The 19,809-nt window shown below is 49.1% G+C and overlaps 1 protein-coding gene across 4 annotated transcripts in view; it reads left to right on the top strand.

The window, feature by feature from the left end:
• Positions 1-19,809, top strand: part of RPH3AL (rabphilin 3A like (without C2 domains)) — a 141,651-nt gene that overhangs the window by 11,833 nt on the left and 110,009 nt on the right. Inside the window, exon 1 of one of the 4 annotated variants that reach the window (XM_046676261.1) lies at positions 13,018-13,134. The exons of 1 other annotated variant lie outside the window; for it this stretch is intronic. The gene's annotated coding sequence lies outside the window, so the exon portion shown is untranslated. Of the gene's footprint in view, positions 1-13,017; positions 13,135-19,809 lie in introns of those variants that run through there. 2 more of the 4 variants (XM_046676262.1, XM_046676258.1) reach the window with 2 other exon arrangements.

Below are 19,809 nucleotides of genomic sequence, written 5' to 3'. Positions count from 1 at the left end.
TCACTTTCCAGCCTTCGTATTTGGAAAGCAGGTCCATTTCTCTCGCTCCTCGATGTGGAGCGCAGAGGGGTTAGATGATGGGGTGCCATGATCAGAAAACAAGGGCTGGACCCAAAGTTCTTTGGTGCCATCCCTCGGGGACCGTTTGCTTAAGGAGGTGCAATAACTAAACTGTTCTCTTCTAAGAGGCCCTCATTTAAAAGTAAAAATGGAAATGAATTCTCTTCTGGTTTCTTTTTTAATGTCATCGAATCACATGGATTAGTGACAGGAAACGACCCAATTTCGACCGGTCTGTGAGTTGTCACCGTGCTTGTCCTCGTTAATGTCAGGGTCTGGGGAAGTGTTTGATCAAGGGGAAGGTGCTGTGGGTGAAGTTCACCAAGAAAAGGTCAGAGATGAACGTGAAGTCCTTTCTGACCCCAGGGGTAACAGACGGTCCAGGCTGTGTCTCGGAGCAGCCACCAAATTGCCCGCATTTTCCCAGTTGTCATTCCACGGCCTTTCTGAGAGCCAGGTCGTGCAGAGTGATCGTCTCTACCTGTCAGTTCTAACCCTGCTGGTGGTTTTCCTCATTTGCAGAAGCCACTGGAGTGGCTTGGGGTCCTATGGCCCTGGCCTAGACACGAAGACCTTTCTCGCACTCTCCAGGCTTGTTAGGACTTTTTGACCTTCGCTCAGCAGAAACAGGACCTGGTTCTTTGCCACGCAGTCTCCCCATCTCAGGGGACCGTGGAACAGGTGAATAACTGCCATGAGTACCTTGCTTGGCCAGGGCTGCAGGTGGCTGTGGACACGAGGGTCTGCTGCAGCCATTTTTGCAGGTTGAGTGCCACACAAGGGCCCCAGTGGAAGAGGGCTTGGGTTTGTGTGGTTTATGGTGGTCGTTTTCTAACAAATGGACGTGAAGCACCTTGTTTTAGCGTTATCAGTGTATGATGACGATTTCCAAACAGGTGGAAGAGAAGTGCCTCCGTGAAGGGGGGCCTCTTCTCATTCCACACAAAAGTGTCTCGTGGGCTGGGGTGGCCTCAGACTGCCCACAAACCCGTCTCCAGGTTTGGGTGCCATATAGTGAGCTGGGTCACCCTTGATAGGGGGATGGGGGATAACTTAGCAAAGGGGAAACATGGGAGTGAGAAGACCCTACATGGAATCTAAATTGCCTTTCCCAAATTGAAACTTTGCATCCAGGTCACTCTGAGTGTGGAGAGGACAGGCCCAGGGGGAAGCCGGGACTGAACTGTGGGCTGACCTCGCTTTGTGCAGACCTGATGTCCAGGGCGCAGCCTCTCTCGATAGCTCAGTGAGGGGTTGAAGGTTGGCACTGCAGAGGTCATTGCCTTAGAGGATGGTCACTGTGCGTCACTATGGTGGGCTCTGCTGACAGATGTAGGACGTGAACTCTTAGAGGGTTAGTATTGGAATCTGGGACAGGCATGGAGGGTGGACAGCACATTGAGGCAGGTTGGGAGGAGCTGGAAGTCAACACAGTCGGGGGAGGGCTGGGTGGCAGGGGGAATGTGCTAGGGGTGCGGATTTCGCGGGGGTAGGAAGGAAAGGCACATCTCCAGAGGTTGGCAGGTGGGCATCCAGGCAGCTGTCTGCGGGGTCTCACCAGGAGGTAACGGGGTCCTGACAAACAGACACAGCCGAGGACGGGCAGTCTCAGGACAAGAGACCTTCAGAAGTGTGGGGGATGAAAAGGGTCGGCCTGCACGCTGGCCCAGAGCCAGAGGCCAAGTGCTTTCATCACTTGCAGGCTTTGTCCTGGCTCCACCGCTGCCTCCCTCTGTGTCCTTGAGAGGTCACTTTGTTTCTATGAAACTCAATGTCCTCATCTGTAAAATAGAAGTAATAATAGTATCTGTCTCATCATCACGAGGACTAAATGAGAAGTCTCGTGCAAAGCATTTAGAACAGGGCTGGGTGCGTGGATGGTGGGTGTTGTTATTGTCAGCGTTGAGGTCTCCCCAGTTTGGCCTGACGAGTGTCCTTTTGGCCTTGGAGCTGCCTGTGAATGAGGGTCACACTCAGACTGCAGGGCCACTGCTTTGATTTGCTCCTGACTCTGTAGACCCCACGCTTGCCTTGTTTCTGTGGCTGCTGGAAAGCTCAGAGTCAGACGTGTTGCTCAGTTTCATCATCAGATTTCTGGCGAAATCTCCTCTTTCTGCTTTCTGTCTGACCTCTGTTCTCTTTGATCCTTAAGTTGTTTATTTTTTATTGCATTTAAGCTCGTAAGCTGCCTCAAGGCCTCCTTGAAATAGGCAGTTATGAATTTTGAATGAATAAATACAATTTTAGATCATACACTGAATCGGTCACAACATAAGGAGATATGCTCTGCCTGCCTGCGTCCCTGTCCCCTGCTCCTTACCTGAGTCTGGGGGGGTCGGTTGAGGCCGTAAGGGTTAGCCCTAGGGACAGGTTAGGGTGCACCCCCCTCCCCAGCCCCACAGCAGAGAAAAAACTGCAGATTTTCTGGCTGTGAAGATGCACTTCAGGCCCAGTGGTGGGAATGGTGAGAGGGTGGGTGGAAGAGGATAAACTCTTATCAAGTACCTACTGTGCACCTGGCACCATGTAGGTGCTTAACACCCTTTGGGCTGCTCCAGGAGGCTGCCGCTAGAGATGAGTATGCTAGCTGTGGGACTGTGGAGTTCTGGGAGGTTTATTCTGTAAGTCTGCAGGAGGAGTGAGGATCTGCCCATAGAATCAAGCTGGCCTCAATTGTGGGCCATATGAAGGACCAGATGTAAGACCTTCCCCGGGACTTCCTCCTGCTCCTCGTACTTGCCAGGATGCATGTCTCAGTCATCTATTGACACAGTATTGCTACGTAACAAACCATCCCCAAACCCACTGGCGTATGCCACTAAGCATTTATTCCTCCCTCACATATCTGTGGGTTGGGCGAGGTTTGGCTGACCTAGGCTGCTGTCTGTGGGACTTGGTTGGCTTCAAGCTGTGAGTTGGGTTTAGGTCTGTTCCATGCGTCTCTTATCCCACTTGACCAGTGACCAAGGCATGTTTGTGTCATGGTGATGGGCAGGAGTGCTAGAGAGCAAGCTCAGTTTCATAAGCACATTTCAAGCCTTTGCTCACTTCATATCCACTGACGTCCCATTGGCAAAAGCAAGTGACATGGCCATTCCCAAGCCAAGGGGCGGGGAAGTACACTGCCCACCACTAGGCCATGGCAGAGTGTGCCTGTTTCATACTATTTCAGGGAATGAAGAATTGAGACCAGTAATTCAGCCTACCTTAGAATGAGTTTCATTCATTCACTCAGTAAATATTTTTTGAAAGGCTACCGTGTTCCAGGCACTGTGCTGCCTCTGGGGATAGAGTGGTGAACAGGCAGGCCTGATTCTTGACTTGTGGAACTTGGAGTCTAGTGATGGAAATACACACTAAAGAGCTACTTCTGTTATTAATTATTTAATTACAGTTGTGATTATCAGTACGAAGGAGAAGTACAGAGCACTGGGGGGGCACGTACAAAAGGGCCTGACCTACCTAGTCCAGGAAGAAGAGATGGAAGAGCTCAGAATTGAAGGGTAAGACTTAATTAGGCAATGGATCCTTAATAAGATTAACAGCTGACTTCTCATCGGAAGCCATAGAAGCCAGAGGCAGTGTGATGACAAGGTCAAAGTGCTCAGAGAAAGACTGTCAACCAAGAAGTCTGTATACAGAAAGACTGTCCTTCAGAAAGGAAGGACTAATTAAGATGTCCCAGATAATAAACACTGTTGCTATCAGACCTGCCCCACAAGAAATACGAAAGGGAGTCCTTCAGGCTGAAATGAAAAGACACTAGACAGTAACTCAAATCCACATGAAGAAATAAGGAGCACCTTTAAAGGTATAAATGTATTTTGTTGTAGCTCTTTTCTTCGTTGGCATAAAGGAATGATTATAAAACTGTATTGACAGGCCTGTAATGTATAAAGATATAATTTGTATAACAATAATAGCATAAAAGAGGAAGAAAGAAAGAGAGCTATATTAGAGCAAAGTTTTTGTATATATTGAGGTTTAGTTGGCATTAATCAAAGCTAGATTGTTTTAAATTAAAATGTTAATTATAATCTCAAGGGCAACCACTAAGAAAATAACTAAAAATACATATTTTTATTGCATAATAAAAGAGAATTAAAATGGTATGCTAGAAAATACCTATTTAATACAGAAGAAGGCAGTAATAGAAGAATATAGGAACAAAAGGATGTAAGACCTAGAAAACAAATAGCAAAATGGCATAAATCCTATCTTATCAGTAATTACATGAAATGCAAATGGACTAAACACTACAGTAAAAAGACAGAGATTGACAGAATGGGTTAAAAAAACCCAACTCCATGCTGTCTACAAGAAACACACTTTAGGTTCAAAGATACACTCAGGTGGAAGGTAAAGGGATGAAATAAGATAGACCATGCAAGCAGTAACTAAAGGAGAGCTGAGGTGGCTATACTAATATCAGGCAAAATAGACTTTAAGACAAAAGAAGTTACTAAGAGACAAGCATTACCCTTTTGTAATGATAAAAGGGTCAATCTATCACGAAAACATACCAGTTATAAACATAGATGTGCCTAACCACAGACCCCTAAAATACATGAAGTAAAAACTAACAGAAATGAGAAAAATAGATAATCCCACAATAATAGTTGGAGACTTCAAGGTTCCACTTTCAGTGATGGGTGGAACAAGTAGGCAGAGGATCAGGAAAGAAACAGAAGATTTGAACAACACTATAAACCAGCTACCTGACAGACAGCTATATACCACTCCACCCAACAACGCAGAGTGCCCATTCTTGTCAAGTGCACATGGAGTGTTCTCCAGGAGAGACCATAGGTTAGGTCGTAAAACAAGCCTCCATAAATTGAAAAGGGTTAAAATCATACAAAGTTTGTTCTCTGACTACACTGAAATGAAATGAGAAATCAGCAACAAAAATAAATTTGAGAAATTCACAAATACGTGGACAGTAAACACACTCCTAAATAACCAATGGGTCAAAGAAGAAATCACAAGAGAAGTTAGAAAATACTTTGAGATGTATGAAAATGAAAATGCGGCATGCTAAAACGGAGGGGATACAGCCAAAGCAGTGTTTAGGAGGAAATTTGTAGCTGTAAATGGCTATGTTAAAAAAGAAGACCTCGAATCAATAACGTTCCACCTTAAGAAAAGAGAAAAAGGTGAGCAAACTAAATCCAAAGCAAGCAGAAGGAAAGAAATAATAAAGATTAGAGCACCAAAAAAATGAAAGAGAGACCAAAAAAGGCCACATATTGTATGATTCCATTTTCAGACATCCCTCCTTTTATTCTGCTTTGCTTTATTATGCTTTGCAGATATTGCATTTTTTTACAAGACCTTCCACCAGCAAAAAGATTACGACTTGCTGAAGGCTCAGATGATGGTTAGCATTTTTTAGCAATAAACTATTTTTTAATTAAGGCTTTTTTTTTTTTAGACATAATGCTATTGTACATTGAATAGACTACAGTATAGTGTAAACATAACTTTTATATGCACTGGGAAACCAAAAAATTTGCGTGACTCATTTTGTTGTGGTCTGGAACTAGACCCACAATATCTTTGAGGTATGCCTATCTATGAAATTTCCAGAAGATGCAAATCCGTAGAGACAGAAAGTTGATTAGTGGTTTCCAGGGGCCGTGGAGAGGGAGGGATGGGGAGTGACTGCTATGGGTACAGGGTTTCTTTCTGGGGTGATGAAAATGTTCTGGAATGAGATAGTGGTAATGGTTGTATAACTCTGAATATCCTAAAAATGACTGATTTGTAAACTTTAAAAGGGTCGATTTTATGGTTTGTAAATTAGATTGTAATAATGGTATTAAAAATTTTTTAAAACTGTGTTGATTAGGCAAAAGGGGTTGCGGGGAGCAGGGTTAGGGGAAGCATTTCCCAGCAGGAATGCTTGGGGTGCCTGCAGGCCCCGAGGGGAAAGAACATGGTGTGTTATGGGAAATACAGAGGCCCAACTTGGGCAGGGGGTGAAGGGAGATTTTGGTGTTATCTCCAGAGCAGTAGGAAGCCACTGCAGGAGTTTCATAGGCAGTCCCACTGTGGGGCTGGCATTTTGAAGAGCTCCCTGAGTCTGTGAGGAGGGCAGATTGGAGAGGGTCTGGAGTGGCTTTGGGGAGGCATCTGCAGTAGCCAGGTGAGAGGAACCTGCATTTCCAGAAGGTTTTTGTTCAAGGTCACCCCCCTGGATGCAGCCAGACCTGAGTCCCTTGGGTTTCTACTGGCCTCTGCTTTCTACCAGCCACTGATTCAAATCCTCCCAGGTATTCCTAATCAGCCCAGGTGGGCTGAGGGGGGTCAGGAAGTGGACATCACATTAATCAGCCCAACCAGGACTTGTGGCTGACCAGGGCCAGCCTAGTTGCAAACAGTAGAGATTGAACAAAAACAGAAATGTATTGCCTGGACACTGGAGTATCTCGCAGAAGCCCAGGCCCTGGAAGCGCTGAATCAGGCACGTGGCCCAGAGGGAAACCTTGAGCCCGCTCTCTGCCTTGGGTTTCCTTCAGTCTCTGTTTCGGTTCCCCCGCTTCTTCCTCTCCCTGAAGGTCACCTTTATGTTTCACGGGGCATTTCTGCATGGGGAAGATGGCCTCTCTATCATGCAGAAATGGCTCCTAAGTTTGCAAATACTATTTCAGAGAGCAGTTGAGTTGAGATGTCACTGTCTTAGCCCATTTCCCAGATTCCCAGGGAGGGACCTTGACATGCCAGCTTGAGCCGGGTGCAACCCTGAAACAGGCAGCTGAGCCCGAGGAGGCTGATCACAGTGTAAATTTGGGGCTTCTGGAGCTCACCTGAAGGCAGCTGGGCAGCTACGGTAAGGCCAGGGAGGAGAAGGGACATCGGATGGCATTCCAGGTTACCTTATGTCAAGGGTCCCTCCTCCTCCACTTTGGGTAACTCACTGGCTAGGATCAGTCTGCCCCTGAGACCTTATTTTGTCACTTGAACCAGTTTGCAAACACAGCCCTCTGACCGTCTATCTCCCCTCCCCTTTTGGCCTTCACTTTCAGCCCTCGCCTGGGCAGGGAACATTCCAGAATTTAGAATTAGTCTTACACCTTTGTGAATTCTGTCAGTTCCCCCAGAAAAGAAAGCTCTAGCCCATGCCCTGCTGAAAACCTGTTGAAAAGACTCCAGTTATTGTCATCGTCTCATTTTTCACCTGCTGTTTGAAACTCAGCGGTGCTGATTCAGGTGGCTGGAAACCCTAGTGATTGTGGAATAAATGAGCCTCTGAGTGGGGACAGGACGGGACAGGAAATGTTGTGAAGTCCGGTGGGAGGCATGTGTGAGGGTCAGCTGCCAGTGACCTCCCACAGCCCCTCAGTGTCCAGCCTGAGCTCGTTCCCTTTCATCTGGCCCACGGGGAATGCATGCCGTGCTGCCCTTTCTTTCTACCGGGGACGCAGCGGGCAGGAGATGGCCGGGGGGCCAGAAGCCCCAGGCCCTTCGGGCGGGGGACAGCCATTTCCAGTCCTGAGGAGTGTGATTGATCCTGGATGGCGTTTTTTTCTCTGGCTGTGAGAAGCAGGGAATTGAAGTCCTTCAGGCGTGCTGCTCTCAGATATCAGTAGAGGGAAAAGGAGGGACTCTGCATGCAGATGTGGGATCCGAGGCTCATTTCTCTTTGGATCCCTGCAACATTTATGGGAGACCATGCGGTTCGGCGCTTTCTCATTTAGGGCCATGTGCTGGCTGCCGAGAACGTTGTTTTCAGTACAAATAATGATGCCGGTGGTGGGCACGTAGCTGGTGCCTTCCCACTGATTAGCAGTCACAAATCTCTCCGTTTAATTTCTGTTACAGCCGAGTGAAGTAGGGCAGGTTGTTTCATATGCATTTAATAGTTGAGAAAACCTCAGGTTGCTTGGGCGTGGGGAGGAGGCGTGTGTCAGCTGGTACTAAAACCTGCCTTCTGGTCTCTGATCCCTGATTCTATTCACAAGAACGCCATGATATTCTGAATTCTGTCAGGCAAAGACTGTATTTTGTTCTTCTTGGGTTTTCCTGTCATTCTTCCATCTCTCCATTTATTCCTCCATCTTGTTCCATAAAGGAATCGAGATGCCCACAAGAATACCTATTTCTTGAATATATACATTTTGAATATGTAAGAAATATAGAAATATGTATTCATAATAAAAAGATATGGTTGACATTATATGCCAGACCTGTATGTAGATATTTTTTCTATGTATGTTTGTGTGTATGTGTGTGTATATGCAATTAAATAGAAACCCATAAAAATAAGATCAGGAAAAACATAGATTAACTGGAAAGTCAAAACCAGGGAGAGAGTTAGACTACGTATTCAGACCATAGGCTTGTACAAAGTTTGCTATATTAGAACCACAGATTTAGCTCTGAGCTAATGAGCGATCAAAGCAGGAGAAAAAGTACTTACATGGTTCGTGTGGTCCATAAGGAGGATGCCAGATGCTGAGTGCTTTTCCAGGCAATTAGATCTGAAGGAAATTTCTTGCCTGAGTGGCCGTCTACGGGACCCTGAGTGCACGGAAAATATGCGGCACGTGTGCGCTGCTCTCTACTTCTGCTCCCATGGTAGACATCACTAATCAATCACGGCCCTTTCCCACTGAGGCCAGGGAGCGCTTACAGCCCCTCCAGCATGGTGTTCCAGGCAGCCGTCACCAGTGATTGGGAGTCAGCATGCAAGATGAAACCCACCTGCCATTCCTGAGTCGGGGGTGGTGGCGGTATCGGGAGGTCATGATGGATTCTGAGTGGAGAGCCACATTAAGTCGAGCCAAGCATGTCTGCAGGGGTGACATGGGTGGACACGCCCTCTTGTCCATTGGACATGTCTGGGTTCCAGTTGGAGTGACCCGTCAGAGAGATGAGAGGGGGTGAGTGTGCCTAGAGCGACACAGGGGCTGCGCTAGGAATTTCTGACTCATTACAGTTACTCATTTGTTCCACCATAAATACTTGCCTGGGAAGTGTGCCCGACCCTCTCTCCTCACCCCCGTGGTCCCAGGTTAACATCACTTCCTCAGAGATGCCTCCCACGACTTCCTCTACTCAAGTGCTCACAGATCACGTCCCTCTGTAGCTTTCTCTCTCAGCCTTTATCATAGCTCGTATGATATATTTATTTATGTTTATTTGTTTAGTGTTTTATCCTCCCTCCAAGATGGGAGTTCCAAGGTGGCAGAGACAGCACTGTCTTGTCATCGTTGTACCCCGTCCCAGCACAGGGTCCAGCACATAGCCAGTGCTTGACACAGGATAGTGGAATGAACGAATGAAAGAATAAAGAGGTGTGAAGACGGAGCAGACTTTGACCAGGGGAAGATAAAGACATGAATGAATACAACATAAGGCGACAAATGCTCAGTGCTGAAGGGAGGAGACAGACGACGAGCTAAGGGACTTCAGGGGAGGAGAGGCTGCTCCAGAGGGAAGGGGAGATCAAGGAAGGGTCATGCTGTAGCTGCATTTGCTGGGTGGAAGGATGAGGTGGAAGGGAGGGACGTCTGGGGCCCTGGAGGCAGCAGGAGCAGAGGCAGAGAGGCGGAGCTGGGGGAGAGAAGCGCCAGAATTATTTTGGGGTGCCCTTAGGCAGTGGCGGGGAGCAGGAGCAGCTACACCAGGAAAGGTGGGTCTGAGCCAGCTCCTGGAGCTCTGCCCACCGGGCTTGATTTGGGCAGCATATCTGTGAGTAGAGCAGGGATGGGGTGAGAGGGCCCTCAGGCAGCCCTGGGCAGGCTGAGGAGAGCCGGGGACATCAGGCGGCCTGAATTTGGCCCGAGAGTGTTGGAGACAGTACCCAGGGGGAACACACAACCTGTGCTCCCTGGATTCAGTTTGCCTCTCCTGTGCCTGTCGACTCTTTGGGTCCACTCTGGCAGGCTCCCACCCCAGGACCCCTGACCAGCCCCAGCCATGCCCCCCACCACCCCAGCCTGGTCCGGCTCTCCTGGGGGGCTTTGTGCCGCTAGTTCACTGAATAACACTGTTGTGAATACATTTCTAATTTTAAAACAATATATATTGGTCACATTTGTAGCAATGTTATCTTGAGCATAGCTTCTTTTAATGTTTTTATTTTCCAGACAGAGATTTATGTTCCTAATTTCCCTCCTCTTGAGCTTTTTAAGGTGTTTTTAGTCACTTATCTAGAGAACTTTTATTTCCTATTTATATTAATTATCAAATTACTCTATTTCGTGTCTGAGTCATTCAGTTTTTCCCTTTGGCCTCCTTCTTGCAAATCTTCCACGTGGGATTATTAAGTCGTTCGGCACCTGCTTTCCTATTTGCACCCACTGGGTGAGGTTCTGACCGCCGAGTGAGGAGATGCAGGCCGATGGGGTTTGTTGCTCATGACTCCTGGATCATAGGATGAGGTACGCACTCCCCGCCTATTCCTGCCGAAGGTCCTCCAGTCAGCGTGCAAGGCTGTTCATTCTAGTTGCTCTAGGCCAGAAGACCAGCCATCCTGGGGTGGTCAGAGGTGGGCAGTGGAGCCTGGAAGACAGGCCTGGGTCCAGGATGACCTCGGGCAGCTTCGGGCATCCCTGGGGGCATGAACAAGCGGGTCAACTTCCTGTGGTCTGGGTGAATGTCGAGGGAGCAGCTCACTCATGGTGACAGACGGGGAAGCTGCCACACCACCCCGGGGCTGTAGAAGGAGCCCACAGGGGAGGGGCGCCCTCTGGACATGTGGCTGCTGCAGAGGAGCCAAAGTTGGCCTGGGAATGAACGCTGGGGGCTTCACAGGAAAGCGGCTCCCACCCTGACTTCTCCAGGCCAGCCGACTGCTGGCACAGGCCTCTGAAGGGCCAGTCGGGCATGGACCAGGAAGCTCACTTTTGGGGCGTTTCTGTTAAGATGTCAGGCTCCTTCAGGTTGGTATGCATGGTGTGTTCCCACTCCTTCCATTCCTGGACCATTGATTGCAAACGACAAAGACCCAACTCAAACTAGCTTAAGGGAAAAACTTGGGAATGAAAATGGTATGGCTGGATCCAGTGACTGACAATGCCATCAGGATTATTTACCTCCATCTCTCAGCTCCACTCGGCTTCTTTCTCAGGTTATTTCCAGGTGGCAGCAAGACGGCCATCAGCCATCCCAAATCAACATTGTTCCCACAGCTTGCTGTCACGGAGAAAGAGCGTATTTCTCAGTAACTCTGGTGAGAGCCAGGGGAGGACTCCGTACACTGGGCCTGGGTCACATGCCCAGCCCTGAGCCCCACACTCTGCCCAGGGGTGGGGATATTCTTATTGGTCGGCCCCAGTCACATTCACCATGAGGAAAAGGAAGGAGGCGCCCGTTTCTCCCACCCAGCAGGACTGGGCGTGATTTCCTTGGCCCAGAGGAGGAATCATTCTCAAGGAAAGGCATGCTGGGCAGACAAATGTCTGCCCATGATGGAAGGCCAGCAGAGGCCTGGGGCTTCGCTCATGGGCACAGCTATCTGGGGTCGAGGCAGTTTCCCGGGCGCCGGCTGCACAGGAGTGCAGAGCATGCTGTGTTGTGCAGAGTGTGCACACTCAGGCCTCTTCCCATCCCCAGGTCTGGTCCATCCTGGACCTTCCAACCAAGCTGGTCTCACCCGTGCAGCAAACCGCTGGGAGCACGTGGAAACCAGCCTCTGCCACCGTGGTGGTCCCAGGGCTTTGTCCAAGCTCAGCTCCACCCCTGACACCTCTTGTCACAGCTCTTTGGCTCCGGTTCCTGGATCCACAAATCTGCCTGTGATGTCTGCTTTTGGCCCCTGTCCCTGCTGAGGTTTGAGTCTCTCTTTTGGATGCTTGACTCAGCTCAAGGCTCAGCTTGGTTTTGGTGTCACCTGCACTTTGCAGCCTGTGGCCCTGCCAGGGGAAGGACAAAGTGGCCAGGCTGGACCTGGCACAGGCAGCTCCTCTCCTCCATTGCTGCTCCTGAACTCAGAGCACACGCTCGGCATGAAGGAGCAGCTGGTTCCCAGCACACCTGGCGTTGTGGCAGCTGTTTTCCACAAACTCAGAGACAACTTGTGTCACATTCTCCCATTTGATACAATCGGTATCGCATCGGTGCTTCTCAACATTTTTGGCTACAGAACCTTTTCTTCAAATGAAGTCTTCCCTGAAAGTCCAATAACTGAGGCCGACAAGAGCTGAGTTGCTCCCCGTTGGGGTGGACCACTCCCCTTTTATTCCCCCTCCAATTCCACATCAGTAGCCCTGAAGAGGTGCATGACACCCGTAGGGCCCCTTGGAACCCACTTTGAGAACCTCTTTGTGATTCTGTGCATTCGTCCCTCTCAGTATCATCTGCTTTTGTTCCCCATGGGGGATAGGTTGCTGGATGTGGTGTTTTTCTTAACCACCACAATGTTTGTTTCTGTCATTAGCTTGCTTGCACTGTGCAAAGGACAAGGAGATCCTTGTCATCGTTCTTCTCACTGCAGGCAGGCATCGGGGTGTAATGCTCCCCAGCTACTCAGGTGCTCGTCATTATCCTTGGCCTCCTCCAGCTGCATTTGGGAGGCTGTTCCATCTACAGTGTTGGTCAAGTTATCTGTGCCTCAGTTTACCTTCTTCCTGGGGAACCATACCCAATTAGGTGTCCCACCCCGGCAGGTGAGGCTTCAGAAAGTTATGAGATGCTGACATCTTGTGCATGACCACTACGTGGAATGAATATTTCGGATACCTGTCCATGGAATGTATCCTTTCTAACAAAAAAATCCTTGAAATTCATTAATGTGGGCCAGACTAAAGAAACAACATCCAAAAGAATGCACACGTTCCCAAGGGAAGCCTCCCTCCAATAGGCAGTGTCCTGTGTCTGTCCAGCTTGAGCAGACTGCAGCAGATGGGCGGCGGGCTGGCCTCGGCCAGGCTTCCGTCCGCCCACGAGAATCCAGGCCTGGGTTTGGCTCCAGCTGGGCCTCCCGTCGGCTGCCACTTATTGACTTAAGTCTGGATGATTCTGATCTTCATCAGGGTCGCCCCTGACAACGGTAGTGGGAGGGGCGTGACCTCCTCCCGTCTGGGGCGCCAGCAGGGCAGAGCTCAGGCGAGGCCCCCTTGGTTCCTGGTAGGTGTTTTGGGGTCTCTGGCTCTGAGGGGACAGAAAGATAACTTTGTATTTCCCAGAGCGGGGGGCCCACTTCATCCAGGGGTTTTCCCAGCGCTTCGCCCCCTCCCAGGGAAGGGTGTGTGTCTGTGCTGCGAGAGTGTCTGGTTAATGGTTGACAGGGGACTGGCCTTTCCAGCCTCCCCGGGTCCTGCTGCTTCAGGGGAAGAGGCAGCAGGGGTCAGAGAAGAACGGGAGCCTCCTCGGCACCCCCTGGACGGTTGTCACCCTTCCTGTACCCTGGCCCCAGTGGACAGGGTTGATTGGGGGCCGAGGGGGTGTGTGCTATGCAGAAAGTTGAGCAGCAGATGGGCCAAGGACCGGGTGGAGCATGAGGCCATGTTAGTGCACCTGAGCAACCTGGAACATTCTGTGTGATAAACGTTCTTATCACATGTCATGCTGTGTGTAGGCACTGGAAGAGGGGTGCAGGCTCTGTGCCCCCAAGTGCTCACGTTGGGGATCTGCCAGGGCAAGACCAAGACAAGTCCCCAGATAACTGTGTGACAGGGCCAGAGAAACCAAGGGCCACGAGGAGGGAAATAAAGGGCCAAGGCAGCGTTTCTTAGAAGGTGAAGGGATTTTAAGTATGTTCTGTAGTAATATTAAGTATATGATACAGACAAGCATTTAAAACATTTTAATATTATGTATTTATTCACATGTATATTAGAACTTTGTTTTCTTCAGTTGCCTTGGGGTTTTTTTTTTTTTTTCTGGTAAGGAAGATTGGCCTTGAGCTAACATCTATTGCCAATCCTCCTCTTTCTGCTTGAGGAAGACTGGCCCTGAGCTAACATCCATGCCAGTCTTCCTCTATTTTGTATGTGGGACGCCGCTGCAGCATGGCTTGATGAGCAGTGCATAGGTCTGCGCCTAGGATCTGAACCCACGAACCCTGGGCCACCGAAGTGGAGCATGCGAGCTTAACTGCTACACCACTGGGCCAGCCCCCAGTTGCCTTCTGTTTATGGCAAATGATATGGTTTTCTATTTATGGTGGAGATACAAAGTTTCCTTTGAAAGTAAATTTAAGTAAAAGAGTGAGTTGACTTAAAGAAAAATATTAAGTAAAGAAGAGTACAGGGTCCATGTGGGGAGGGCAGGCAGCATGGGAATGCCTGAGGTTTGGGAACAATGGGCTAGAGGAATTCAGACAGGAAAGGAAAGGGCTCCTGGAGGGGTTGGGCGGGTAGAGGGGAAATAGGATCCAGGTGGAGATGAGAGAGGGTGAATCTGTACTTACAGGTCCAGGAAAGTGTGTGCAGATCTTGGTATAATCCATTTCGGTTGCAGTGTATAAATCCCCTGTGGAGATGGGAGGGTGAGCTTGGACTATATTGTAGAGGACCATGAATCCCAGGGTGCAGACTCTGAACTTAATTCAGGGGGCAGTGGGAGCCATTGAAGGTGCTTGAGGAAGGGCGTGGTTCATGACTGTCTTTGAAGAGACTCATTTGTAGTGGGTACCAGGACTGGATGCAGGATGACCAGTCAGGACCTAAGAGGGTATTAAGAGGCCATGGCTGAGGACAAGCTGCCCAGCCACCCAGTTGTTCTCCCTCTGTCTCTGGCAGGCAGCCCAGAGACGTTGGAGAGAGGCAGGTCTGGGGTGGATGAGCCACGCCCCGGTCTCTCTGCGGGGAGGCAATGGGAGCCTGGCAGAGGTGCAGGTCAGAGGTTGTGCATGGAGGCCTGGAGGGGAGAGGCCTGCCTCTCCCACCTGAGCCCAGTGGCCTGTTCCTGGTGTCTCTGGCCGAGCATGGAATGTTCTGGGGGAAGTGGGTGGGGTCGGCTGAAGGAAGCTCCTTCTGGTCCTGAGCACCGCATTCCTGCAGGAGGAGGAAGTGCCCGGTTTCCTGCCCTCCAGCTCCCCAGGGCAGCCTGGCGACGTTTCATTCATCAGCAGAGCCTGCCGCCCGTCTCGGCACAGGTTTTTTTAACTCTCCCACTTCTTCCTTCTAGTGCAGAGGAGTTCACCAGGAGTTCAGAATCAGGTTTGGTTTAAAAAACAGGAGTTTTTTGGTTTTGGATTTTTTGAAGACCTACTATGTGTCAGGGACCGTGTATGGAACTTCTGCTCTGTTATCAGAGTTCACCCTGGACAAAACCTGTTGGAAGGTATTATTCCCTCCATTGTGCAGAAAAAGAAACAGGGTGTGGAGAAAGCTAACTAGTCCCACATTATAGTCGGTTACCTACAGAGCCTGACTCCAGACTCGCACGCTGGTACTGTCTGTAGGAGCGACTGTGGACAAGATACATCACCTGGGAGAAATCATAGCACACTGTCCATGTTCCCCTGTCTGGGTGTGGGGCTGCACCCTGCAGCGTGCTGGGGCGCATCTGGAAGGTGGGGGTGCTGAACACCCGACAGCGTTGTGGCAGGGTTTCCGTGAGTTATGAGACGGCTAAGGTGCTATACACGTGTTCGCCGCTGTTACTACTCTTATGACATCAAACTCGAGTTTGTGTAGTCCTGAACACTGATTTTACTGGAAGACGTTTTGGGGAGGGTATCCCTTAGGGTCGGGGAGAAGCATTGTTTTAATTTTAAAATAATTAATAGGTATGGGATAGAATGGGCAGATCTGACCTTGGAGACATTTTGCCTTTGGGCTGGCTGTTTCTGGCCGCACCGGGATGCCGGGGGGATGTGGGGAGGGGTGGGGGGTGCACTCTCCTCTGTTATTAGCCTTACTGTGGTGAAAGCCTGAGACTCAAGCTGCCCTTTGCTGTTTCGAGGCTCCCAGGTGGTCCCAGGTCTCTTGTCTCACCTGTGCAAGGTTGGTGCCCAGGACCTTAACTAGCCGTTCTCTGAAGAGTTCACTTTCCAGCTCCACAGATTCAGAGAGGCCTCTTACTTTCCGGCAATTCTACCCAGACGACTCTCTTCCTGGAATGCCTGCCAGATGCCTGCCAAGCCCCTGCCTTTTCCTTTCAGCCCTCCGCCAGACTCTCTTCCTCTTTGAAGCCATCTGGGATTGCTGCAGAGAGAAATCCTGACTGCGTCTGCTCTTTGCTCCCCTGTCCTTTGCACAGTCCCAGAATTTATTAGAGTTATTGTCTGCTTCAGTCAGGATTCATCCCGCTCATGTGCAAACCGCACTGGGTATCAGGGCGAACAAAAGAGGTGGCCCCCCCTCCCTGTGGACCTTAGGGAGATTAACAAGTAAACAAAGAAATAAATGCACACGTTCAAACTGTGATACATGCAATGAAGAAAATGAATCCTTTCAGTCTTCTGCCCGAGGCTGTGTCCCCAGCCTGGGCCGTGTGCTGGGGACAGAGCGGATGTTCGTACAATAAAGGCTTGAACAGTCTGCACGTTCCTTCTGGGCGTGATGAGATCAAATCTTGAATCGACACAAGAACGTTTCGGAGGATGTGACACGTTATACAAATGTAATATTAGTAGCGCAAGACTCTTTCTCATCGATGAAGATTAGGGTAGAATTTTTTTCTCTGTAGAAGAAAATTCAAATTTTTTCCCCCATTGTATTGGGGTAATGTTTGACTTTTTTTTAAGTTTTAGGTTTACAGAAAAAATTGAGTGAAAAGTACAGAGTTCCTACTTACTCCCCTAACCTGCCCAGTTTACCGTTATTAAGGTCTTGCATTGATGTGGTACATTTGTTACAATTGGTGAGCCAGTACTGATACATTATTAATAACTGAAGTCCACAGTTTACATTAGGGGTCACGCTTGGTGGTGCACATTCTATGGGTTCTGACAAATGTATAATGACAGGTATCCACCATTATAGTATTGTCCAGAATAATAGTTTCACCGCCCCCAGAGTCCCCTGGGTTCCACCTAGTCATCTTTCCTTCTCTCCCCTGGAATCGGTGATCTTTTTGCTGTCTCCATAATTTTGCCTTTTCCAGGGAGTCGTAGAGTTGGGATCACACAGTAGACGGCCTTTCACGTTGGCGTGTTTCACTTAGCGGTATGTGTTTAAGGTTCCTCCATGTCTTTTCGTGGTTTGATAGCTCATTTTTATTGAATTTCATCCCATTGTTTGGATATACCACAGTTTGTTTGTCTGTTCATCTGTTGAAGGACATCTTGGTTGCTTCCACGTTTTGGGAATAATGAATAAAGCTGCTGTACACATTAGCGTGCCAGTTTTCAGTGTGAAAGTAAGTTTTCAGTTCATTTGAGTAGACGCCGAGGAATGTAATTGCTGGATCCTATGGTAACAGTATGTTTGGTTTTGTAAGATACTGCCTTCCAACGTGGCTGTACCATCTTGCAATATATGAGAGCTCCTGTTGCTCCACATCCTTGTCAGCGTTTGATGTTGTCAGTGTTCTGGATTTTGGCCGTTCTAATAGGTGTGTATTGGCATCTCATTGTTATCTTAATTTGTGATTTCTTAGTGACATATGATTGAGCATCTTTTCATATACTTATTTGCCATCTCTATAGCTTCTTCAGTGAGGCATCTGTTCAGATCTTTTGCTCGTTTTTTAAGTGGGTTGTTTGTTTTCTTTTCTTTTTTTTTAATGAGGAAGATTAGCCCTGAGCTAACGTCTGCCACCAATCCTCCTCTTTTTTTGCTGAGGAAGATTGGCCCCAAGATAACATCTGTGCCCATCTTCTTCTACTTTATGTGTGGGATGCCTATCACAGCATGGCCTGGTAAGCGGTGCGTAGGTCCGCACCTGGGATCTGAAGTGGTGAAACCCTGGGCCGCTGAAGCAGAGCACATGAACTTAACCACTCAGGCACGGGGCCAGCCCCAGTTTTCTTATTTTTGAAAAAGTAGTGTTTCTCCCATTTAGAATCTTATTCCTTGTCTCTGATTTATCTGAAAGGACAGGGAAAAAGGATTTATGTGTGTATGTGGGAATGATTATCATGGGAAAAGGCTCCCAAACACACATAGTTCTGTTTAGCAAAGAGTACGGTTTGGTGTCGAGAAGTTGGGATACCCTTGAGATGAAGAGCTGGAGCTTGGAATTCAAATCCTGGGCTTGGTCAGTTACTAGCTGTGTGACTTTTGGCACATCATTCACTTCTCTGATCCTCCATTTGCTCAGCTGTAAAATGGGGCTGTTAAAACCAGCTGTGCAAAATAAAGGACATGGTTCTGTAAAGTGCTTGGCACCAAGCGTGACAAAGAGTAGATGCTCAGTAAATGATGGTTCTTCTAATACGTCGTTTCACTTCTCCTATGTGACCTTCTGTGTTTCCTTTGTGTCCTAGTCTTTGAGACCCCAGAGCCCACTAGAATCCCATTTGTCCTTACAGTGTTAATCTGGGGTGTGCGCGCATATGGGAAGCATGCCATGCCAGCAGGCACCCACTTCTCAGCCTCAGCCTTTCCCCGGCCTCCCCTCACTTCCCTTGTTGGGAGCCCTGGACTCGTTCTACTTGCCTCTTCTTGGTCACTCCTGCCGCCAGCCACGTCCCCTGGGCTGCTGTTTCTCCAAGCCTGGCTACGAGTGTAGACACTCCAGCTACTCCCCATTCTGACTTCCCTGAACCACAGGCCTGTCTTGTTTGAGGGAGTGAGGCAAAGTCAGAGAGGCAGGAAGGTGACCAGGTTGACGGAGTCCACCCAGCAGTGGCTTTAGACTGGCCAGCTCCTGGCTCCTTTAGAGATGGGCCTTGCGGTTAGTTCCTGACATGGCCTCACCAACAGGCCCCCCACCCCTCTCAGGAAGGCCATATGGCCTTTCCCTCATGCTGGTTTCTCTTCCCAGTAGATATACCTTCTGCTTGCCAGGGCTCTGCCCTGCCCAGAAGTGACGCCTTCTGGGCATTTCCCACAATACGGAATGGAAGGCCCAGAAACTGCCCACATTTGCTGTGGACTGCCTGGAGACAGGGCTGTGCCTTCTAAGGTTTATACAGCGGTCGGGAAAGTGGCAGGACTGGCCGTAGGTAGAGGGTGGATTCTGCAAAACCATTTCTCCCTCCCGCCAGAGAAACGGCCGTTGAGTTGTTATGATCGCGGTGGGGAGGGGAGATGTATTGTCCTGTTATGAACTGACCTCCTAGGTTGTTGAGAGAGTCAAATGAATCAATACGGGTAAAATGCTTGGAGCAGAACTCACACGCGTGCGGTGTTAAATAGGATGTCGGCTGGTGTCACCACCATCAGCTCCGACTCTTTTCCCAGGGCACGCCCCTCCCACTCGCTCACCCACCTCCCACCTCCCCACTCCAAACTCCTTCACTTCCCTCAGGGGAGCTCAGGGGCTTGAAAGTGCATTTTGGAAGAGGGCAATCCTTACCCCAAAGCAATGACCTGTTAGCTCAATTTAGTACAACAGCGTTCATTGAGGCCTCTAGCTGTGCTCTTCTGGGTCCCAGGAATTCCAAGGCTAATAATACTGACAGTGGTGATGATGGTGCTAGTGATGATGACAATGATTGTGATGATGATGGTGGTGGTGGTGGATGATGACAATGCTGACAATGATGGTAATGGTGATGACAATGATAGTGATGGTGGTGGTGGTGGTGGTGGTGGATGATAACAATGGTGACAATGATGGTAATGGTGATGACAATGATAGTGATGATTGTGGTGGTGATGATGACAATGGTGACAATGATGGTAATGGTGATGACAGTGATAGTGATGATGGTGGTGGTCGTGGTGGATGATAACAATGGTGACA

This window comes from Equus quagga, chromosome 11, assembly GCF_021613505.1.
Source record: "Equus quagga isolate Etosha38 chromosome 11, UCLA_HA_Equagga_1.0, whole genome shotgun sequence".
Taxonomy (NCBI): Eukaryota; Metazoa; Chordata; class Mammalia; order Perissodactyla; family Equidae; genus Equus; species Equus quagga.
Note: the sequence above shows the minus strand (reverse complement) of the source record. Positions and strands in the feature narration are given on the sequence as shown.